The 8,600-nt window shown below is 40.6% G+C and overlaps 1 pseudogene; it reads right to left on the bottom strand.

Annotated features, from left to right (window-relative positions):
- Positions 1 to 3,010: 3,010 nt before the first annotated feature.
- LOC101577331 overlaps positions 3,011 to 8,600 on the bottom strand; it is a 71,974-nt pseudogene continuing 66,384 nt past the window's right edge.

The raw sequence follows: 8,600 nt of genomic DNA, 5'->3' as shown, positions 1-8,600 counted from the left end.
AAATTATTTATAATTTCTACCTTCAAATGAGATGTGGGTGATAAAGAAAGATATTTGAGGGAAGCAGTTGGATATGCAGATATTGCTGCCAAGTGGAGTTTTGATATGTGATCCTATTTTAAGACATCAGGATGATGGTTTCTTGGCTGCAGGGGAGGTAGGATGGATGCAGAGGCAAAATACATTTGCTCAGGGCTAGCTAATGAATACAGAATTGTTTGAGCTGAATGGGCAAGAACAACAGGAAACCACTGTGAGAGATGAATTAGTAAAATCAGTTCTACAAAGTAAAGGGTTGTGAATTACAAGAAGAAAATTAGGCCAGGTATAATCCCAGCACCTGGGAGGCTGAGCCAGGAGGATTGCTGTGAGGTCAGGGCCAGCCAGGGCTATGTAGTGATTTCAAGGCTAGTCTGAAGTACATAGAAAGACCTTCTCACAAAAAAACCAAACAGACAAATAAATATAAACAAAAAAGGGGATTGGAAAATTGTGGTGAGTCATAGGAGAGACTATCACCGAGGAGGGACCTGGAAATTGTAGCGTGTTCCACACTGGCCTCTTCCTCCACTGACTTCATCATATTACAATCATGTCACTTACTCATAAACCCAATATAAGTTTAATTTTCCCCAAAATGATGGAAATTGATTACAGACTTAGACATGGTATTAATATAGGTGATGGATCAGATAAAAAAGATATTCGCTAGTGCTTCATGGGAGGTCTGGAAAAGAATAATAGTATTGATTAAATAACTTTTATTGTCTTCTTGGAACTGTGTTAAATATTACCTTATTATGTCATTTAATCTTCAAAATGGCTCTGTATAGTGGAAGCCATTGTCATCCTTGAGAAGACTAGAGTACTAGGCAGTTAAATAACTTGACTAAGGTCACAGAGCTTATAATGTTTGCAAACTGATTGATATGCTCTGGATACCAGCATGATTCCCACATCTACATAAATAAACTGCATTGGTTTAAATTAATTTGTTTCTTTGATTGGTTTGCAATACTGGTAATTAGGGATAAGATAGATGCAATGTGCACTGCTTTGAGGAATACTTGATTCTGTTATAGAAGATAAGTAAGTTTGCAAAACACAAGCTTTGAGGTAGGTTAGGTACAGATAAGTGGAGCATTTGTGGGTTAAGTATAGATAGAATGGTATAAAATGGCCAAAAGATACCTAATAGCCTTAATACTCTGGGTACTAAATATCAATCAATCTATCTGTCTATCTGTCTATCTGTCTATCTGTCTATCTATCTATCTATCTATCTATGTCTCTATCTATCTATCTATCTATCTATCTATCTATCTATCTATCTACTAAATATATATGGCACATATGAGGCAGTAAGTGGAAAGCCGGTACCGTGTATTCAGGTTGTCCTTGATGAGTACAAGTTATTCATGGGACCTTGCTCTTAATACCCATATGCCCTTTGCCCAAGGAACACATATAAGGGCATTGGCTAACTGGAAAGCTTCAACTGCATCTCTCCAATGAAGCCAGTGTATACCACCAGCCCAGTGCACCTTCCCTCCAGGGTCTTCTTGATATGGAAATATTTGATTTCCAATCTGTCAGAGGTAAAATGTACCAAGTTCATGTTCTCACAATGTCGGAGAATGAAGTCACAAACCAAGGGAAGAAATTAGGAGAAGTTTTATTGGACATAAGTAGAAAAGAATAGCTCCTGAAGGGCTGATGAGATAGCTCAGTGAATTAAGTGCCTTATGAGGCAAGCTCAGGGACCAGCGTTGGATCCCAGGCATTATATGCTGCATTGGCCCTGTCCCTGGGCACACTGAGCCAGCCACCTAGACCAGGTGTGATGGCACTTGCCTGTAATCCCAGCATTGGGGAGGCTGAAAACAGGAGGATCTCTATGAGTCCAAGCTGCATAGTGAGACCATGTACCAAATGCATTAAAAAAAGAAGAAAGAAAGAAAGAAAGAAAGAAAGAAAGAAAGAAAGAAAGAAAAGCTCCTGAATTTACATGAGGGCTACTGAGTGGGTGGTCACCTTTGTCAGGGGCAATTTATACAGCAAAATCACAATGTGGTACAACATGGATCAAACTACAATGAACCCATGGGGTTGCAAGTATAATCCTTTCACTAATATTGATTCAACAGGGAAAGATGTTACATAACAAAAGTAAAAATAATGAAGGAATTCTTGGCAAGGGAGGGGAGTATAGTTCCAAATGTTCTGGTCACCCACCTATGTGTCTGATCCCTATTTGGGCCCTTTAGCCCAGATGGTGCTAATTACAGTAAAATCTCAGGCTGCTGTTTGTCTCAGAGGCCTGGCATTATAGCTTCATCCTGAGACCTGCATCCTTTAGGATTTACCTCTGGTCATAATTTTGGTGTCTTTGTTATGTGTGTGCTGACTTCTTCAAGGGCCTGATGCTTTTCTGACTAGATTTTAATATCAGTCTAATTTAGCTGTTTGTAATTCTGTTGCTCAGATCTCATTTATGGCTCCTTTAACTATGTCAGAAGAAAAGGTGGATGTGCATGCGAATGTGTGTATGTGTGGTCAGAGAGGACAGAGACATAGACAGAAATAGACAAATGAAAACTGGTAACCCAGGATTCTAATAGGTCTTTTCACCTGTCTTCCCCCATCTGCTTCACTGCATGTTATTAATTTAGCTGAAAAAATTATTTCTTATAAGGAAAATGTACAGCAAAATGGGGTAGGAAAGTGGTAGGGGTGAAAAATATGAAAATGTAATCATGAAATAAATTGACCAAATATCTCTTTCTGTTACAAAGGAGAATGATGTGGCTCTTAACCTCATTTGCCTTTCCTGGCTCAGACTTGCCCTTGAAGGGATGGATCCAATGGTTCCATTTTCTGATCTCTTCTCTTCCTGAGTTTGGGAAAGGTTCTACTTCTCAGGCTTTCAAGAAGCAAAAGATAGTTTGGAGAAGGGAAAGATGTTTTGATTCTTTGTTCCACTGCCTACTCCATGCCTGTGGTGTTGTCCTCAGTATCTGTTGATGCTAAAGAGATTACCGCCATTTAACTGGGGCAATTTAGGCAGCAGTATGCTAAACAGTGAGGTAGTGTTGATGAGGAAGTGGACAACACCATACTTGGTGTAGAAGCTGGCCAGAAGTTAGAGTATAATAGGAGAAATGCTAAGGAAGTTTTGGAAAGAGGTAAATTGGAGGCTGTAGTCCATCTACTTCCAGTGTGTCAACAGGTGAGCCTTTCCTTGGTCAGGGGTCTCAAGGGTGTCCCTTTCACTGTATGTAGGAAGACATACACTGACAAGTTGTGGATGACATTAGTCAGGGTCCAGACAACAGGAATACTGAGAAAAGGGATACTGAGTAAAACCACATGCAGCAGCCCTACCAAGATGATGTAGGCCAGCCACATGCCCCAACTATTCATGACTTGTGTGTTGGGTTTTATTTTACTGTGTGCCACCCCCACATTCACCCTATCACAATGAGGGAATCAGGCAAGTGTCCAAGTTAATTTCTTCTCAGCTCCTGTTGGCGTATTTGCCCCAGTTATCTCTCTCAGGAACCAAAATGCTCTGCATTCCAGAAGAAATATCTTTATCATGCAGAAAGCAAAAACTAAGACTCTGAAAAAACTTTAGAAGATGCTGAGAATGATGATGCATGCCAGTAATCTCAGCACTCTGGAGGCTGAGGCAGGAGGATAACCCCAAACTAAATGACCCAGTTTGGGGTAAGTAGTTCAGGGCCAATCTGAACTACGTGCACATGAGACCCTGTCTCAAAAAGTGAAATAAGTTTAAAATGTGAGAAGTCTTTATTATTTTGGGGGACATTTTTGCTCTGATTCTTATACATCAGCAGTAACACAAGGAGAAAGCATGGATTTGGGGACCACTTCAATGAGCAGGGTAAACAGTACCTCACTTCACTTTCCTGCCATGCTTACGAGCCAGTGCAGCTTCACTGCATGTTATAAAATGACTTTTAATAAGCCATCCATGACCTCCTTCCAGTGTATTGAGAACATATAATGACATCTAGATGATTGTCATACAATGAAATCTAGATGATTTCCCAGTTGACAGGGATAGGCACAGGCTATGGGGACCTCAGCAAGTGATGTTACAGTTATAGATGAGGCCCTACCAGTCATATATAAATTAAGAGGCACTACTAGCAACAAGGCATCCTGCCTCCTGCTGGGGGTAATGTGAGAAACAATAGCCCTGTCTTTCACAGCAAAAAGGAGTGCCTCCATTTTGGACTCTAGTCCACCCTAGGCAGACTCTCCAAAACACAAGTTAAAAGAAATGCCTCCTCAGTTTAGACTCTGAGAATACAGTTGGCAGCTCAAGTTAATTCATCAACAGCTCAGGACTTTCAGTGCCTCCACTCTTTCTTCCCTTAGCAGCCCTGACCAGCAAGCCTTTGTGCTGCTTAAACTAGCCAATCAGGATAGTTTGTAAACCTTCAGGTCAACCAACAGGGAAAAAAGTCCGCTACTTCTCCTGCCTTGGGGATGAATGAGGCAATGCTCCTTTGTCCTATATGCACGCTACCTCATTGCCAGGTTGTGCTTGTATCCTTTTGCAAAATATAAAGCTCTGTTGAGATTTCTTGGCGTCTGAGTGATTTGGTATCTGGACAGATACCCTGGGTCTGGGGGCTCATTTACAACAGTAAGATGAGGAACCTAGTGCCTATGAAGGAGGTCTGTGGTGATGCTCCATCTTATTGGTCTGTTTTGCTGACAGGTTAAGACATATAGCATAAGCTTATCAAATTTAAAGACAAATTATTGAAAAGTTTTCTTGTTGAAAGTTTTCTTGTTGGAGAGGGGTTTCATCTGCTCTAATTTCATGAGTTGAGTTGTGAGAAATCAACTCCATTTGGGGGCAGAAGATGGGCCATGAGGTATGGGGAAATGTGGGAACTTGATAAGAGACTCTAAGTAGGTTAGAGACTTAGACACCCAGAATAAAAACAATGAGGAAGTTGGAGGTGGAGTGACTGAGTGAGCCCAAAAGTGAGGGGAGGAGGATGCAGAAGAACAGAGACTCACATGTGCAGCAGGATGGAGGTAAGAAAGCAAGTGTCAGGTGAGGAGCACCACAGAGCAGGAGGTAAACAAAGCCTGGCATTTCCAAGTTGAGGGGGCCAGTGACTTTCCTGGTAAAGATGAGCGAAGCTGTTGTTGCCTAGCAACTGGAGAGGCAAATCTTTTCTGTAACTAAGGGTTTGATTAGCCTGTGAGAGACTGGCCTAGTTTGCTGCCAACCACTGGACAGTATGGACACATCAAGACTGTTCTAGTCATCACTTGAAATGGTGCCTTATTGGTTTGTTTGTTTTTGTTTTGTGGTGCTGGGGATTGTACCCAGGCCCTCATGCAAGGAAGATAAATACTCTGCCACAGGACTATGTCTCTTCCTTCCCCTTTATTTTGAGATAAGGTCTCTTGAAACTAGGCAGGCCAGCTTTGAACTTGCCATCCTCCTGTCTTCCAAGTAACTGGAATTAAAAGGCATGGGTCACTGCATATGTTTTACAGGATCCTAAAGTTCTTATTCTGCTTATTTAACCTCTGAATCATTGTGATGTGACCCTTCAATGGAAACTTTGAAACAGAATTCTCTCCAGAGAAGTTGCTTCCAAAAACTTTTCTCCTTGAATTAAGAGAATGGAACTGTATATCTATTCTAACTATTTTGAGTATACAGATACAAAATGATTGTTCATTTGTATTCCCCCTTTTTAATCAGTTTTGTCAGAGAAGAGCACTCCATTGTCATTTACATACTGTGGTACATGAATTCGGCAAAATATCCTGATATAGTCCAATAGTCTATAGTAGTAGTGGGTTTTCTATAAGACTGTCAATGTCCGAAGTTGTTGACTTGAGCCTTTTACAGCTCATCATGTTAATATGGCTTTACTTTTTATACATCATTTTCATAGTTTTCTGTTGGATGGTTAAGACCAAGAAAGAGCAAGACCTATATAAAAAGAAATGGAACTTTTGTATCTGGTAAGGTCAGTGAAATCCCCTCAGGATTTATCCTGAGATCCTGTACCTCAGATTGTAAAACCTTTGTCAGTGTCAGCCATGTGGATGAGTCACGGCCATTGCTTGGCCAGTGTGCTCTCTGTGAAAGCCTGAGAGAATGTTTTCTCTCCATGTGACTCTCCTTAGGCACACTGTACATCATTGATCACTTTCCTCTTTGGCCCCATAATCTCCTTGATCAGAAAATTTGGGAAACAATTGAGGACAGGATGTTACAGTACAGGTTCTCCTATTTCCTGAGTCCTTACTCACCTTGAAAGGCTAGGGCCAAAATATTGGCTGTCTTTGCAGCCCTTCTTTTTCTCTAATTTATGGTCTGCAAACTTAGGTTGTTAACCCTCCTGACGAGAAGCTTAATGATTTACTACCCTGCAACATAGGCAGTTTAGCTTAACCTCACTATTTATCTGATTATCAAACATCTTAGACATAACATGGAACAGGTATTTTCCATCAAGTATTGATATGTTAAACTTTGAGTTTCACCAGAATATGAAGAAAAAAGATTAAAGAGATAAAAATATTAAAAAATATAAGAATAAGCATTTACATATTTTTACATAGAAATTTAGAAACCTACCAGTATACAGCCTTGTATCAGGACAGACCTGGAACTTTTTTTTGTCTCATGTTTTCATTTATTACCCTTTAAAAAAAACATTTACTTGAGAGACAGTATGGTCATAATTGGTATGTCATGTCAAGCAGAATAGAGATGTTTGTTCTAATAGTGTTTGAGACAGGATATGAGGTCTACATCTTGTACAGTGAATAACCACTAAGACTACAATATGCAATGTATTAATTATTGAAAATGTGCTAATAAAAAGTTGTGAAACTGTCTCATTGCTATGTGGTTCTCAATAAAAATATTAAAAAATAAATAAAATGGAAGAGAGTATTACAATGTTACTATCTTGAACTAATTTTTAAAAATAAGAATAATAAAACAATCAAGAAAAATAAAAATAACAGAAAATATCAAATAAATTTGAGAGGAGAAATTATTACAACTCTACATGGTTTATATATTGAGAATAAAAGGATATTATGTAATTGCAGCTTAAAAGCAAATTGCTCAGATCCAGTTCTAGCCTAGGCCTGGTGAATGTGTGGGAGAGCTTTCTGCCACCCTGCGCCTGTGGGACCTACCAGTCCCAGCTCAGGTGCAGCGTGGGTGAGACCCTCTTCCACCCACTTGGGACTCACCCAACACTGCTCAGCAGCCCCGCAACCCTGCCTGCCCAGTGAGAATTTCTGCTGCTTTCTGGTGACATCCAGATCCAGTCCTAGCCCAGACACGGTGAGAGTGTTGGAGAACTCACTGCTACCCTGCACGAGCAGTATCCCTCCCCCACTGCCCAGTGAGAATTTCTGCTGAATTCTGGGGACCCCCAGATCCAGTCCTAGCCCAGGCCCAGGTGAGTGTGTGGGAGAGCTTCCTCTCCCTACTCCTCCACCTTGTCCCCTGTAGACTCGGCTCAGCCCTGGCATACAGGCCTGGGGTGAAAGCCTGCAGCTGCATTCCCTGCAGAGAGAGTAGGGACAAAACCACCCAGCTAGTCCAGGAGCAGAAAATCTTGCCAGAGGGGCAAAACAGTATCACTCCCAAGGGCAGCAGCAGGAAGGAGCAGAGCACAGCAGCCAGACCCAAGCCAGGCACAGCTGGATAAATCCAAACTTTGTAGATCTGCACCTGAATTTCAGTAGGTCCTAAGGTTATAACTGCAACAAAGCTCTACAACAAAGTTCAGAAGACAGTGCTACACAAAATGACAAAGAGAAGGAGCAAAATGCAATCTCAGACATCAAGCCCACCCATAACAAGTGCAGAGGACACTAATACAGAACAAATTGGGTACCACACAGCTGAAATCAATGAATCAACAGCTTCTGAAATAAAGAAACAACTGCAGAAAGGTATAGAGGAACTCAGATTGGAAATGAAAAAAGAAATCCCTGAATTAATGGCATCTGCAGTAAGAATCAACTGCAGAAACATATGGAAGAAACCCAATGGCCACCCAGAATAAGTGCAGAGGACACTAGCTCAGCTCAAATGTATGAATTAATAGCGTCAATAGTAAATAAGCAACAGCAGAAAGTTATAAAGAAACTCAGAGCAAGATTCTTTTCTAAAATAACAAAAGAATTCTCTGAACTCATAGCATCTGAAGTAAAGAATCAATTACAGAAACATAGGGAGGAAACCCAATCTGAAGAAAACACTGCAATAAAAAGAATTAATAACAGCTTCTAAAGAAGACATTGATAAAAAAAAATTAGAGGAGATTAGAAAAATGACGGATTCCTTGATTGAGAAATACAAGAAAGAAATAGATCACATGAAGCAGAGTCAAAGAGATATAGAGGAACTTAAAATCTCAATCACAAGCTTACAAAACTGTTTGAGTGAAAGGGAAGACAGAGTTTCAGTTCTTGAAGACGCTGGTGCAGCTAGTGTAAAGGTAAGAAAAAACTCTCTCTCTCTCTCTCTCTCTCTCTCTCTCTCTCTCTCTCTCTCTCTCTCTCTC

Source organism: Octodon degus, unplaced genomic scaffold (assembly GCF_000260255.1).
Source record: "Octodon degus isolate 3935 unplaced genomic scaffold, OctDeg1.0 scaffold00091, whole genome shotgun sequence".
Classification (NCBI taxonomy): Eukaryota; Metazoa; Chordata; class Mammalia; order Rodentia; family Octodontidae; genus Octodon; species Octodon degus.
This window is presented reverse-complemented; position numbering and strand designations above follow the sequence as displayed.